The sequence below is a fragment of the Giraffa tippelskirchi genome, chromosome 5, assembly GCF_054371585.1.
Source record: "Giraffa tippelskirchi isolate mGirTip1 chromosome 5, T2T-mGirTip1v1.2.pri, whole genome shotgun sequence".
NCBI lineage: Eukaryota > Metazoa > Chordata > Mammalia > Artiodactyla > Giraffidae > Giraffa > Giraffa tippelskirchi.
In genome coordinates, this window is record NC_137279.1 from 184,095,306 (window position 1) to 184,111,141 (window position 15,836).

The following is a 15,836-nucleotide window of genomic DNA, read 5'->3' on the forward strand; positions in this document are numbered from 1 at the left end:
GTAGTCCAGGAGAAAACTTGTCTTGTCTTCAAGGAATCTCTTCTCTCACTGGAAAGAACAGTTTTACTCAATACAAATCAGTAGATATCGGGCTAAATAGATAGGTAAAATTTAGGAGTTCTGTAGTGAGAGATTAGAGGTGGCTATTTTTTAATTGAGGTATAATACCATTATTTAATTCCAGAACATTTTACCTCTTAAACCTCATACCTATTAGCAGTCATTCCCTATTTCTCCCTCCTCTAGCTTCTGGAAGCCACTAATCTACTTTCTGACTCTAAGAGTTTGCCTTTTCTGAACATTTAATATAATTGGATTCGTACAGTAAGTGGCCTTTTATGTCTAGCTTCTTTCACTTAGGGTCACGTTTTCAAGATTCATGTTGTAACATGTTTCGGTACTGCTTTCCTTTTCATGGCTGAATAATATTTTAGGTATAGATTTTTGTTTTATATAGTAGAGTTGCTGAATCATATGGTAACTGTTTAACTTTTTTTGTTTACTACGGCAGCTGCATTGTTTTACGTTTGCAGTGTATGAGAGTTCCAGTTTCTCCATGTCCTCACCAATGTTTGTTATTCTCTGTTTTTTTGTTTGTTGTAGTGGAGGTTGCTGAAGGTGAGAAAAATCAGGGAAGGCTTTGTGAAGGAAATGGAACTTGGCTTGGGCCTAATACATATCCAGTTTGCCAACAGACAGACTGACACAGTAAGGAACACGGGCTAGTCAAACAACCAGATGGGTGCAGATCATTTATTTGTTTTAATTTTTTATGATTGCTTATTCATTTCACAAATATTTATTGAGCCAAGCATTGTTCTTTGAGAGGGCTCTCTGGCCAGGTTCCTGGCTTCGTCTTTCCCAGCCAGGGAAGCTTTCTGAACCAGCACACCACTCTTGCTGTCTGTTCTCCCACCTCTGTCCTCCTCGGAACCAGTGAGTTCTGGCTTCTGCCTAAACCCTGGCTTTTACCAAGGTAACCATGACCTTCCTAGTTTGACATCTTTACTTTTTACTTAACACCTCTGCTGCATTTGACACCTTTGGCTGCTTTCTTGGTACCCTTTCCTCAGTTGCCTTAAGTTACAACCATGCTTTTCTTTGTTCTCCTTTCAGCTGATGTATCGCACTTTCTAATTATTCTTCCCTCAGTCTCTTCTCAGCTTGTCCCTTAAATGTTTTGTTCTTCAGAGTTCTGTTCCTACTCTTTCTTGTGTGCCCACCCTGGACAATCTCATTTTTTCCCTTAGTTGTAACCTGTATGCTCACTGCTCCCAAATCTGTATGTGTTCATTCACTTCTCTGCTGGACCGCAGACCACATAGCCACCTGAATGTCACATGTCTCCAACTTACTGTATCAAGACTGAACTCATCATCTTTTCCCCTCTTCCTCCATTATTCCCTGTAGCAGTAAAAAGACCGTGTATGCCACTAGGCTCCTCTGTCTGTGAGATTTTCCTGGCAAGAATGCTGGAGTTAATTGCCATTTCCTCCTCCTGGGGATCTTCCTGACCCAGGGATCAAATCCGTGTCTCTTGTATCTCCTGCCTTGCAGGTGGATTCTTTACCACTGAGCCACCAGGGAAGCCCCCAGAGCAAAGACCATCTCAGCTCATACTCTGAGGTATATAAGTCCCTGAGTCATTCTGTACTCCCTTTTCTCCTCCACTCGCAACTCGCTGTTTGCAGAGTGCCATCTCACGTTTCCACCTAGAGTGCTCTATTCCTCTGCCTGTGCCGTTACCATTCTGCCTGATGTATTCTGATTCAGGTAGACATAAACAACTCTCTGCTACTTTCCCTGAAGCCTCTGATTTGAACTTGTTCTTTAGTGTTCTCATATTATCTATACATTGCTCTGTTATTATGCCATATTGCACTGTGTGGTTTTAGGCTTTGAGAGGAGAGGTTCAGAATAGGTCTTGCCCTCGAATGTGGTCCTTACTCCTAAAGGCCTTTCTAGTGTCTATGGGTATGTGTTGTTGGTGTGATTTCTTCACTTTGGCAGAGCCGGAGTTCTAAAATGCTCCTCATTGCTACCCCGGCACTGCTTGACCCCTAGTGTTTCTGTTTCCTTCTCATCGCTGGAGCATCTAGTATATACAAACCTTTGTGTGCCTTTATGTCCCAGCCTTCAGCCTTTTGGGATTTCCCTATTTTCACAGCTCCTTGTCCAGTGTCCTGCCTCTCAGATTCTAGCCACACTCAGAGCTCTGCCACTTGGGCTTAATGATACTCTACTGTTTTGGTCCCAGTTTTCTGTGCTGTGGTTGAGAAACTGTTTCTTAAAAGAGAACTGGGCAACTTTGGGGCTCACTTTAAGTTTCCCTTCTCCCAGGGATTGTAACTTTACACTATTATCTCCTGATGGAAAGCAATTGTCTTAAGTATTCTGTCCAGTTTTATAGTTATTTATATAGATGATGAGTCTTGTACCAGCATACTCCATCATTGCTGGGAGCAGAAGTCTACTGTACTTACTTATGTGTCTACTTCATGAAGCTGTCTTACTCATAGTTACTTACTTGACATATAGCATGTAGTAGGTAGAAATAAAGGTATTTTGGGTTAACCTAAAGATAATGTTTGAGTTAGGACCACTTTGGAATATATGTGTTAAGGAGAATCAATCTTTCCTATGCTGTTTTTTCAGTCTTGGTCCATTAAGTGGACACTTCACTTCCCGGGAAGATAATTTTTGTTCTTTTCCCCCCACCTTTTCTGATTCTCTCCAAGAAGGGAAAAGTGATTTTTCTGATTAGTGATACTGAAAAAGAGTTCTGTTGTAGGGAATGGCTAGTCTTCAGAATTTTCACGTGTTCTCTCCCCGCCACACTCTAACTGGTCTGCCCATGGCAGGGCAGCCTATATTTGTCCAGTTGAAGTTTAATTCAGTGTAGGAAAGTATTAGGAAACGCATTTGTGATTGTACATCTAAGCTATGTTCTCCAGTGACCTTATCCCTTATAAAGATATTTTGGTCTCCATGTACCTCTAACTGCCATGTTTTATTTTTTTAATTAATCCTAAACTCTGGGTAGGAGAGATTAATTCTGACCCTCAACCCCCACAGAGGCTGCAGATGGGACAAAGACAGCTTTTGGCTTAGCAAGAGGCCTTTCCCCCACCAGTTGCCATCCCCATTTTGTTCTCATAACTGCTTGCATTCGCCCTTGATGGACAGGAGGCACCTGGACTCACTTTCCTACTTTGCCCCCACCTGTTAGTTGGGCTGTACTTTGAGAGCTGTAGCCCTTGTTGTACCAGTCAGACCAAGTGGTATCTTTTTCCTTTAAGAGAATAATATATTTCTCTTTTTTATATTAGAGAAAAGCATTTTCAGGAGACTTTTTAGGTGGCATTATATTGCTGCTCTTCTTGTATCTACTGGGCACCTAATTTAAGGTGGATGACTAGTGGACTATATACCTCATAGCAATGAGCCTTCAGTAGCAACTTTTTCCTGCCAAACTGTCCTATATTCTTAACTACATTGCAGCACAGAAAGGTAATAAATTATTAATCCTAAATCTGTCTCCTCAGATTGTGATAATGACTTGAGTACACGGCAGCTGGGGGAAGGTAGGGTTTTCTGGCTGTTAACATAAACCATACAAGCTCTTTGATTCTAAAATTCAGCTAGCATTGAGCAAGGCTGTGGCGTCTTTATACATCACAATTTAATTGACCTAAGTAAGACCAGTCAGTATCATCTTAAGTTAGCCTCTCTCCCCATGAAATGAAGTAATTGTCTCTTGCTTAAATACTCTCCAGTAGAAGATAATCATCTTTTTTGTCTTTTTAACCTTTTATTTTGTATTGGGGTATAGCTGATTAACAATGCTGTGATAGTTTCAGGTGAATGAAAGATTATCATCCTTCTCTCTCGCTAGGAAAACTGTGATTCTGGTGGGTTCTTTTTGCGTTTTATGTAAACACAAACTTATTTCCTAACTTGTGTAACAAAGAGGGTTAAGAAAATGGTGTAATTAGGCAGTAAATCCAATTCAATTAGAAACTGTTTTAAATTGACTCTCTTAGGAATTCCTCAGGGAGGAAATAATAAAATAGTGGAGGAATTTATAAAAACAGAATAACAAATACAGGACCAAAGTATGGTCTTTGAGCTTATCTTGGAGGTTGTATAAAAGTCTTACTAATTCAAACAGCTTCCAATTCATGCCATTGTGTGGAATGACCAGGAACGTGATCAAGACTGTGTTTGGTTACTCTTTGGACATCTATGCTTCAGTGAGTAGTGTTGACTAAAAAAGATGCACAACGTGAAAGTTGTGAGTTGTTTTATTTGGGGCAAAATGAAGACTGCAGCCTGGGAGGCAGCACCTCAGATAGCTCTGAGAGATTGCTCCAAAGAGGCATTGGGGGGAGGATCAATAATATATTAGATTTTGGTGAAGGGGGAGTTCAATGCAGTCATGCACTTACTTTACAAAAGGTTTTCTGCTGGTCACAAGGAGCTGATGTCACCATGAAGGGATTTAGTGCTTTTCTAGATATGAAGAGATGGAAGAATTGGGATCATAAATCAGTTCCTGAAAATACCTGATTATCTAAAGACTTTTCCACCAGTTTCCCTGGAGCACAGAGTGCCTGAATTCCTCTCAGGGGTTGCTGAAAGTCAACAGCTACAACAAGCAGCCCAGGATTCATTCTCCACAGAGGTAGATGGCAAACGCCGCTGTTCAGTCTCTGGCAAATGCTCTTGGCAAGTGACAGTTGTAGTTGACCGTAGTATTGAAGGGTTTGGGTTAAAATGCACAGCTCTTGGTTTGAGGGCCTACCCTTTGAACTTTCTTTCTGATCATCCATCCAGGAACTGCCTTGAGAAAAGTCAGCCCATGTTGTTAAGATACTTTAGCCACTTTTGATTCCAGATAGTGCTGGATATGTTTTAGAGAGAAGTTGTAAGAATTGGTCTTGACCACCTACCTAGTTCATCGGCTGAGCAAGAAACAGGAGGCACAGTGGTCAAGACCATGGAGCGTGGACTTGGGAGTCAGACAAGCCTGAATCTGAGTCCTGCTTCTGTTATATACTGGGTGGTATTACTGAAACTCACTTTTTGTCAGGTTCCTCATCTGCAAAACAAGAATGACAGTACCTCTGATTAACTGAAATGTTCATGCAAAGTGCTTAGCCTACTCCCAGGTACATAAATAACAATTTAGCAAATGTTAGCAGTAATCATTATGATATAATGACATAAAAAATCCTGTCTAGCTAGAGTCTTGTCTCATCCCGAGATGACCCAGTAGGCAGTGGATTTGAGGTCTCTGTTGGCTTCTTAAGCCTCTAGTGGGACATCAGTCCCCACATTTTTTGAAGTATACTGTAGGCAGCTGCATTGTCAGGAAAAGTAGGCCTCCATTCAGGTCTGAGGTTGGTTGAAGCCCATGACAGAGTGAACTCTGTTTGTTTTTCCTGTAACATACCCCTAAGGAGCAAGACTGGCTACTTGTTTGGTCCTTCAGCCAGGGACCCTTTTCCTCTAGAAGAGGGCTCTGCTCTGCCAACCCTCAGCCCTGGTTCACTTCCCCCAACACTGATGATCTGCCCATGTTGGCAAACTCTTGTGCTAGGCCAGGTTGGTTCTTCTGGTCAGGGCAGTGTTTTGCCTGGGGCTACTCCAATAGCATTTTTGGATTTTATGTCAGAAGTAGCTTGCAGAGTTAGTTCCTTCCTTCAAAACATATTTATTGGGTGCCTGCCATCCTAGACATTAGAAATGCAGTGGTGAGTAAGGCAGACATAGTCTCTGCCCTCTTGGAGTCTGCAGCCTAGTGATTCCTTGGCCATTACTAGGGAAAAGAAATTCTCTTCGACAGGGGTGATGTTACTGCTATTAAGGTTCCCTTCAAAGAGGCTGAGGTCTCCCTAGGGTCTCAAGGTAATTCAATGACAAGAGAGATCCAGTTTTACTTGCAGAATCCTAAGAGACTAGAAAATATGATGTCTCAGGCTGGTCTTAGTAGAGGAACCTTCTGCTGAGAATTATGTAGGTGAAGCCCCTGTCTATTAATACAATATATCCAGCTTTCCTTTCAACCCAGCCCACTCTCTCCACCATTAATAACCCACATCCCTTAATAAGCAGTGAGGGTGGTTATCTGGAGGTTAGGAAAAAGTGTGACAGCTGCAGCCCTTGCTCCAATTTGGAACTATATGTGTGTCCTCTGGTGATTTCATGGGTATTAGATATACCCAACCAGTCAGCTCTTGAAAATCCTTTTTGCATCAGGTTTGTTACGAGGCTCTCAGGTGAATAGTCCCTATGCAAGGGGAGCACCACAGTTTATTAATCCTGAACTTGTCTGGTCAGTCACAGAAGAAAGCTGTAAAATACCCAGAGATGATACGGAATTATGAATGTCACTGAATGATGAATTAACAGGCCTTGTTCTAGCAGAAACAGGAGCAGAGAGGAATGCTGGCCAAGGCCTATTCAACTCCACCAGCTGCAGACTTTGCCCCTAAAGATGGATGCCTAGTGTGGCTCATCCCATTTCCTCTTTTAACACTCTCCTGGCAAATGACAGGATTTAGGAATGCTTTCTTTCTTTCAACTGGCTTAACATTATACTTTGATGCTGATCCAGCAGCAATTTAAAATAAATGCTTATGGATTCTCTCACTTTTAGGTAATAAGGGGAATTACCAGTCCTGGGAGGTAAGGAGCTCATACTGATTGGGTTTTACTTCTGTACTCTAATTTCAGATTTAGGCTTAAAACTTTGAAGGAACTGCCATTCTGCCTATTAAGAAAGAACTCTGTTTCTTCTTCTTTTTTTTTTTTTTTGATACAATTCAGTGCTTATTGTCCTTAACTGAGGGCAACCTGAGTCAGCTGGAAGCTTACGGAAGTTGGCCTGGTAGAATCAGTGAGTCTTAATCAGAATAAATGAAGCAACCTTGTAGAGAGATGCTGAAGAGCCAGGTTCCACTTCAGAAACTTGCATCCTGCTGGGTCAGTCTGTGGCTTTTGGCCTGAAGCAAAATAGCCCCTGTGCTGAAGCACCTCCACGCTGCTCCTCCACCCGTGCATTCTCCTTCAGCAGCCTCTCTAGCTGCTTGGTGTTTTTTTTATTTCTTTAACTGTTTCTTTTTTGATTATAAAAGTCGTGCATGCTTAACGTAGAAAGTTTAGGAAATTATTATTCCAGATAGAAATAACTACTACCTGTGAATCCCATTGTGAACCTGCAGATGTAGTTTCAGGGATATCGCTGAGGAAGTTCTGTCTGTGAGGGGCTTGTGTGCTCTGCTCAGTTCCCACTTACTGGAGGCCCCCGTGGCCCTAGCCTCCTCTGGACCTAATGGAAGGGAGATTTTCCGTTGTTGTGGAGCCCCTGTCCCAGCCTGACAGAAGCTTCTGGCTCTTCCTTTCTTCCTTGGTTTTCAAAATTTGTCTCAGCTGTGCTCTCCAGAGTGTGCTTACAAGCTGCACTCTGACGTTTCTCATAATGCACTTTTCAAAGAATGGGGTGAATTTTCATATTACCTCTTTTGTGAAAGGTTAAAGGGAGGGCTTGATCTCTAAGCGCAGGTAGGTAGATCTAGAGCAGGCTGATTTGCCCAGGATAGTCGTGGCAGAAGGAAGAGTTTTCTGGCCTTTTCATGGAGATGTTCGCTGACAAGCACACCCTCCTTTCCTTCCCCAAGCTGTTTGATTGAGCTGTTTCGCCCCCACTCTTTCATATTTTGTGTGGGGGTTGCTGCCTTGGCAGCATGGCTGCCTCTGTCATTAGGGAAGAAGAGGTAAAAGAGTGAAGGCCCTCCATGAACAGTGTGTTTTCAAGGGTTTTCTGTGTGTCTGTGGGGAGTGTGTGTATGTGAGAGAGAGAGCAAGAGGCCAAGGGGCATCTGGATATCTTTATTGCCCTGCCTAGAATTAGTGTCACTTTGAAGCCACAGAGAAATATTGCCATTTTACAGATGAGCATAAGGAAAGGCTAGTTTCTCTGTGGCTAGATAGTCTGTACTAGATAATTGGGTAGTAAGGAGTGCTGACCATGTTGCCCAAATTGTTATTTCTGTCTGTTGAATGTGAGAATTATAATCAACTTGAAAATGGAAGTATAGGAGAAAAATATCTATACATATACACACACACACACACACACACACGTTTATATATATATGTATTTATGTGTGTATGTGTGTAGGTATCATAAAAATGAAGTTATTGAGAGCCACACATCTGCAGTAAATAAAAACCAAACAATACCAAACAATATCTGAATGTCAGACTACATTATGTTAATGACTCTAACTAGATTACACTGTTCTAATACACTTTTCTAATATTTGTGATCTCTGGTGCTTTATATGTATAGTTATACGCTTACTGCATTTTTAATACCTTCTCTAGGATACTTAATTCAAATAATTAACGATAATATCTAGATGGTAAGTACATACTGTAGATACATATAATTCATGTCAACAAGCACTGTCCCTGTCTAAATAAAACCCACTTCCCTGCCATCGGAGTGTTCACACTATGGAGGCAAAGATAGATGTAGAGACATAAAAAAGCATGATAAATTCCAGGATGTGTTGTGGGAGTACAAAGAATGGAGCAGGGAAGAGCTGAACCCTGCTCTATAGCAGACTGGTGAGATAAGTGATATTCTGATCCCTTTAAACTTCTCCTGGATTCATTTGACGTGGTTTTTAGTCTGCAGAGCTCTTTCACTTCTCTGTTGCAGAGGGAAGGGTAAAGGGAAGAGTATGTACAGCTCTGTAAAGTCTAGAGAATAAGAGCCCTAGGAAGATTATTTTTATTTCTGTACGGATACGGATAAGCTTTGGTTTAATTTAAATAAACTGGCTTAAAAATTCTAAGAATACTAACTACTCATACAGTTTTGCTTTCATTTACACACCGATGAGAAAGCATCTGTAGCTTTGCATTTTATTTGCTATAAGCAAAAAGTAGTTTGAGATATTTAAGAATCTGAAATTTGGTAGTATTGAGCCCTCACATGTCCCAGTTCAACCTACTGCAGTTTTTTTTTTTTTTCCATGAGACTTACATAATACTCCAAAAAGAGAGATTTTTTAATGGGTAAATTGACATAAAATTTTCCTCTATTGGCCATATCTGCTGAAGTAACACTTTATGGTTTGCTATATTATTTCCTTATTTCTTCTCACACTTACTGCTGTTTTATTTAATTTACATATCTCTGCTGCAACCCTCTAAATGACCTTCTCTTTAGAAACAACAAAACCAGCCAGCAAAAAAAGAGAAAAAGGGGAAAAAAAGAAAAGCAAAAAAAAAAATCCCAAACCCACCAAAAACAAAAAAAAAAACCTTTCCCTGAAACAAAACAGTGCTCTGATTCACGGTTCATTGTGTGGGTTTCCAAAGAAGGTTGATATGGTTGTGAATGCAAATAATTTATCAGCCCTGCAGTCAGAGACAGCAATCAGCTACAGGTTCTTAACGATAACATCTACAACTGGGCTGTATAGAGAATTGCTTGATTCTTGGCATCATATCCTGCAGCTTTTCTCTTTGGGGAAAGAAGTCTTTCTTCTTAAGACCACTTTTATTCACAGACCAAAGTTTGTCTATTATCATTTGATACCTGTGCCTTTTGAATATGAAGACAGTGTTACACAGAGAGATGTGGGTTCCTTCACGCTGTGGCTTGGAGGCGTGCTCTCCTTGCTGACAGTGTTCTCCAGAGTCTTTTAGTCATAAGGTGGTGGGAGAAAAAGCAAAGCAGGAGATACTGAGTGTATGATACGCAGCAGTGTAACCCCCAGTCACAGTTTTTCTTAAATACATGGTTTAATCATTTGCCTTCAATCTGCCTTTAAATATTATAAAGCTCCTGATGACTGGCTCATTTCTAAGCAGGTGACTTTATGGTAGGAGAGCTATTTTCAGCTATACCAGCATTTTCATTCTTACTCTCACTTATGACGTGGTTATGAAAATGGCTTTCAACTAAATTTTAACAGATCTTTTGAAACTTGATAGCAACCTTATCCAATTAATGCAAACTTTTGATTTATTAATAAGTATCAGGTAGAAACTAAAGGCGATAGAATTGTGATAGACTGGTTTCCATTCATCTAGGTGACCAGAACTTAGATGTGTCCTTTTCTTTTTCTTTTCATCATTACTCAGGAGAAGGGAAATTGAATGGATCTAGATGTCATCGGTGATGGATGACTGTTTGCCTAGTTGAACTGGGAAGTATTCTCCACTGATGCTTTGTTCTGAAAGTTCCATGGTGAAAGCTCCACGGTGAAAGCCTATCTTGCCTTTGAGTGAAGAGGAATGATCTGAAATAGATAACTCAGGGAACTGGAAATCAGTTGGTCCTTTCATGAGGAAAGATTGCTTTGTGATTTGAAAAGATTTTTCAGTTCAGTATTTAGGCAGGAAAGGCTGTATCCTAGCTGGTTATATTAGAGTCCATTATCTCTTTTTAATCCATCTGGCTTTTCTTTAGTTTCTCTTTCTGCACATCCCTCGTCATACCTGCCATTCAGTGCTCTCCCCAGTTTAATTCAAAAAGCTCTTTCTGATTTCTTAGTGAACTGGGAACTTTGGTTTTCTCTCCTATCCCTCCCTTCTTTTAGCCGAGGAAATGAAATAACATTAAGAATCTGACTAAAACTTAAGTAATTCCATATTAGAACTGACATCTTTTGACAGATATTGTTAGTTAAAAAAAAATGTAATTTTTAAAGTTTACCCAATATTTAAATAAATTTAAAGATAATTCTTTGAGTGCCTACTATGTGCCAAGCATTTTGCTCTGTCAACAAATACAGAGAACACGCTACAAATACAGAAAACGTTCTGCAAGAGAACACGCTGGTCATAGCAAACACCCTCTTCCAACAACACAAGAGACGACTGTACACGTAGACATCACCAGATGGTCAATACTGAAATCAGATTATATTCTTTGTAGCCGAAGATGGAGAGGCTGTATACAGTCAGCAGAACAAGAGCACGAGCTGACTGTGGCTCAGATCATGAACTCCTTACAGCAAAATTCAGACTTAAATTGAAGAACGTAGGGAAAACCACTAGGCCATTCAGGTATGATCTAAATCAAATCCCTTACGATCATCCAGTGGAAGTGACAAATAGATTCAAAGGGTTAGATCTGACAGAGTGCCTGAAGAACTGTGGATGGAGGTACGTAACATTGTACAGGAGGTGGTGATCAAAACCATCCCCAAGAAAAAGAAATGCAAAAAGGCAAAATAGTTGTCTGAGGAGGCCTTACAAATAGCTGAGAAAAAAGAGAAGTTAAAGACAAAGGAGAAAAGAAAAGATATATGCATCTGAATGCAGAGTTCCAGAGAATAGCAAGGAGAGATAAGAAAGCCTTTTTATGTGAACAATACAAAGAAATGTAGGAAAACAATAGAATGGGAAAGGCTAGAGATCTCTTCAAGAAAATTAGAGATACCAAGGGAACATTTTATGCAAAGATGGGTACAATAAAGGACAGAAATGGTATGGACCTAACAGAAGCAGAAGATATTAAGAAGAGGTGGTAAGAATACACAGAAGAACTATACGAAAAAGATATTGATGACCCAGATAACCATGATGGTGTGATCACTCACCTAGAGCCAGACATCTTGGAGTGTAAAGTCAAGTGGCCCTTAGGAAGCATCACAAAGCTAGTGGAGGTGATGGAATTCCAGCTGAGCTGTTTCAAATCCTAAAAAATGCTGTTAAAGTGCTGCACTCAACATGCCAGCAAATTTGGAAAACTCAGCAGTGGCCACAGGACTGGAAAAGATCAGTTTTCATTCCAGTCCCAAAGAAGGGCGGTGCCAAAGAATGTTCAAACTACTGCACAGTTGCATTCATTTCACATGCTAGTAAAGTAATGCTCAAAAGCCTTCAAGCTAGGCTTCAACAGTATGTGAACAGAGAGCTTCCAAATGTACAAGCTGGATTTAGAAAAGGCAGAGTAACCAGAGATCAAAATGCCAACATCCTTTGGATCATAGATAAAGCTAGAGAATTACAGAAAAACATCTATTTCTGCTTCATTGATTACAGTAAAGCCTTTGACTGTGTGGATCATAACAAACTGTGGGAAATTCTTAAAGAGATGGGAATACCAGACCACCTGACCTGCCTCCTGAGAAACCACTATGCTGGTCAAGAAGCAACAGTTAGAAGTGGACATGGAACAGGAGCTTGGTTCAAAATTGGGAAAGGAGTCCGTATACTGTCACCCTGCTTGTTTAACTTAGATGCAGGGCACATCATGTGAAATGCCAGACAGGATGAAGCACAAGCTGGAATCAAGATTGTGGGAGAAATATCAAAAACTTCAGATATGCAGATGACATCACCCTTATGGCAGAAAGCGAAGAGGAATTAAAGAACCTCTTGATGAAGGTGAAAGAGGAGAGTGAAAAAGCTGGCTTAAGACTCAACATTCAAGAAACTAAGATCATGGCATCCGGTCCCATCACTTCATGGCAAATAGATGGGGAAACAATGGAAACAGTGACAGACTTGATTTTCTTGGGCCCCAAAATCACTGCGGACAGTGACTGCAGCCATGAAATTAAAAGACACTTGTTCCTAGGAAGAAAAGCTATGAAAACCAAGATACAATATTAAAAAGTAGACATTACTTTGCCTCCAAAGGTCCATATAGTCAAAGCTGTGGTTTTTCCAGTAGTCATGTACGAAGTGAGAGCTGGACAATAAAAAAGACTGAGCACCAAAGAATTGATGCCTTTGAGCTGTGGTTCTGGGGAAGTTGCTTGAGAGTCCCTTGGACTGCAAGGAGATCATACCAGTCAGTCCTAAAGGAAATCAACCCTGAATATTTTGGAGGGACTGATGCTGAAGCTGAAACTTCAATACTTTGGCCACCTGATGCAAAGAGCCGACTCATTGGAAAAGACCATGATGCTAGGAAAGATGGAGGGCAGAAGGAGAAGAGGATGACAGAGAACAAGATGGTGGGATGGCATCATCGACTCAGTGGACATGAGTTAGAGCGGACTCCAGGAAGTGGTGAAGGGTAGGGGAGCCTGGTGTGCTGGTGTCCATGGGGTTGCAGAGTCAGACATGACTGAGAGACTGGGTAAGAAATACAGAGGTACAGGTTAAAATCCCAGCTCTTCAAGAGGGCAGAATGTTGGGCAGACAAACGAATATGATCCAGTGAGAGAAATGCGATGGTAGAGATATATGTAGGCTATGCAGAAGAGAGGAATCTTGGGTGAAGATTTCTAGGAAGACTTTCTGGAAGAAGTGGTGCCTGAGTTGAAGTGTAATAACAACAAAAGTAATGGCAACTGATCATTACTGAGCTTTAATTACATGCCAGGCATTGTGTTAAGTATTTTGCATAGCTTATCTGCTTTTATATATGTTATAGCCGTGTTACCATTTCTCTTTTTACACATGAAACCAAGAAACTTGACCCAAGTTGACACAGCTAGTAAGTTGACTGGTTTGGTATTAAAACTCAAGTAGTCTTATTTTAAAGACCAAAACCTTAAAAAGAATTGTGGGGTGGGGGCAAGAATATGGGTTAGATGGAACAAGGGTATTGATCTTGATATGGGATTTTCTTCTGGTTATAAAATTTCTAACATAATTTTCTGAGGTTTCTGTGTGAACATCCAGCCTCACCTTAGAGACTGGATGTATTTTATTAAACCAAGATTGAATGAGGGAGATTTTCATAATTCCTTAAGCCTGTAAAGTACAATAATAGGTTAAAAGAACATCTCTCCCCTCTTTTGCCTGTAAATTTTGCCCTCTTCTAAGGAGAAGTTATGGTACTGTTTTTCTCCTCAGCAGTTTGCCACAATCTGGTACCTTTGAGGCTTCTTTATTGACAATCTTATAAAAGAGAATTTACTCTTCTAAGTATTCTTAACTAGAAAAGTGCTGAAAGGCTCAGGTTTTGTGATTGAGTCCTTGGAGGCTTGTTTTTCCTTCTCGCAGACTGTCTAGAGTTAATGTGAACAGTGGCTGAAAGGTACCTGGTGGGCAGCTAGTTCCACTGAGAGTTTGTTTTTGATTAGAATGGTCTTTGGGAAAAATGGAAACGTTCCAGTTAAGGGAAAGGAGTCAGAGTATAGACACAAAGCCTATTGATTCTTCTTTAGCAGTAGTATATTTCCAGCAAATCACCTAAACCGTAACATTTAACAAACTGTGCTCTTAACAAAGCTAGGTACACAGCAAAGGCAATGAATAGTAATTATTTTTCTTTTCTAAGGACTGCTTTGTGAAGCTGCTGCTACCTTTCAATCTAACTTGTATGAATTGAGGAAAAAAGTATCGGCCCTTTTGAAAAGGAAGAGAAAGGGCAATGGTTATTACCCTGGCTTTTTCCAAACTTCATAATACCTGATTGTGCCCTTCAAAGGATTTAGTTACCTCCTCTGCCTTGCTTTCTGAATAAGTTAACCCCCTGCAGGAGAGAACTGTTGTGGAGAGTAACACGGAACCATTTTTGTGTTTGTTTATTAGTGGGTGTGCAGGTGACAGACATGCTGATAGTCAAAAGGAAAGTGGAGGCTGCCCCCTGAGGTGGTTTGTTTTGAACAGTTCCTGTGAGTTGTTTTTGGGATTGATAATATGCCTGCCTGTCTCATTTTCACCTGGCAGCCATATTGGCTGAGACCCACTGCTTCTGAGAGAATACATACTTCTGATGATAGCTTCAGGAAGACAGATGGTGTGAAGCCATAGTTCAGTCACTGCCTGAAGCCCCAGATTTAAAGCTTTTACGTTGCTGCTTGGTAATAGTTCATTGTAGGTATAGTTATAGTTAAAGGAAAGCGTTGAATGGATTCTTGACCATATTATAAAATTGTGCGACTTCAAGAAAAGAATTTTAGTTTCAGTGAATGTTAAAAGTAAGTGCAAATTTTACCTATAAAATATGCTAATTATGTATAGTTTTCCACAGAAACTTGGTTCCCCCTGTACCCCCCACCCCTTAGTTCCGTCTCTTTGCAACCTCATGGACGACGATGAGTCCATGTCCATGTCCATTACATCCATGAGTCCATGTAATTCTCCAGGCTAGAGTACTGGAGTGGGTAGCCAGTGGGTAGCCTTTCCCTTCTCCAGAGGATCTTCCCAACCCAGGAATCGAACCCATGTCTCCCTCATTGCAGGCGGATTCTTTACCAGCTGAGCCACAAAGGTAGCCCCCTTAGTTCCCAGGAGAATTTATCAGGTGCTCTTTTTTTTTTCCTCAAATAAAACCAGTGGGGCATTTTACTCCCATTCCTACCATCTCAGCCCTTCCATTGGGATGCTATTTAATGAATTTGGTTAAAGTATGAATTTCCAAATGACCGTAACAGTATGGTTCGTAAGATATCAGTATTCTGTCTTTACTTCCCTTCTTGGTTGCCAGCCAGCAGTTTCCAAGTTAGCTGGAGAAACCAAGCTTGTTACCTGAGACTTAAGAATGCCCGAGGCAACAGCACTGTCTCTAAATATTTCCAGAGTTGTTCACAGCTTTCTAAAAGTATTTGATGAATTTCCTTCTGGCAATGATTCTTACATTCTATAGACTTTTCTACTCTGCTGCTTGGAGTTATGAAACCTGGTCTAGATTTTGTGCCAGATTTATTAGAATTCTGTCTTTTGAGAGGTGGTAATGTTAAGTAAGCGTTGTTAGTTCCAGAGCCGCCTCTTTTGGGGACCCTCTGGGTAATTCACATGAGAGCTCTGTAGTCTCTGCTTTGTCATAACTTTAAAAAGAATAAAGTCATGGCTCTGTCTTCCTGTTTTCACCTTGGGTAGGCTTTCTACATACTCCTACCAACAGT

General features: G+C 40.7%; 1 protein-coding gene across 18 annotated transcripts in view; it reads left to right on the forward strand.

Moving 5' to 3' along the window:
- The window catches only part of KIAA0319L (KIAA0319 like), a 118,752-nt gene that overhangs the window by 10,820 nt on the left and 92,096 nt on the right, over positions 1-15,836 (forward strand). For 2 of the 18 annotated variants that reach the window (XM_081488977.1, XM_081488979.1), the window contains exon 1: positions 604-708. The exons of 15 other annotated variants lie outside the window; for them this stretch is intronic. The gene's annotated coding sequence lies outside the window, so the exon portion shown is untranslated. Of the gene's footprint in view, positions 1-603; positions 709-1,557; positions 1,627-15,836 lie in introns of those variants that run through there. One more of the 18 variants, XM_081488978.1, reaches the window with a different exon arrangement.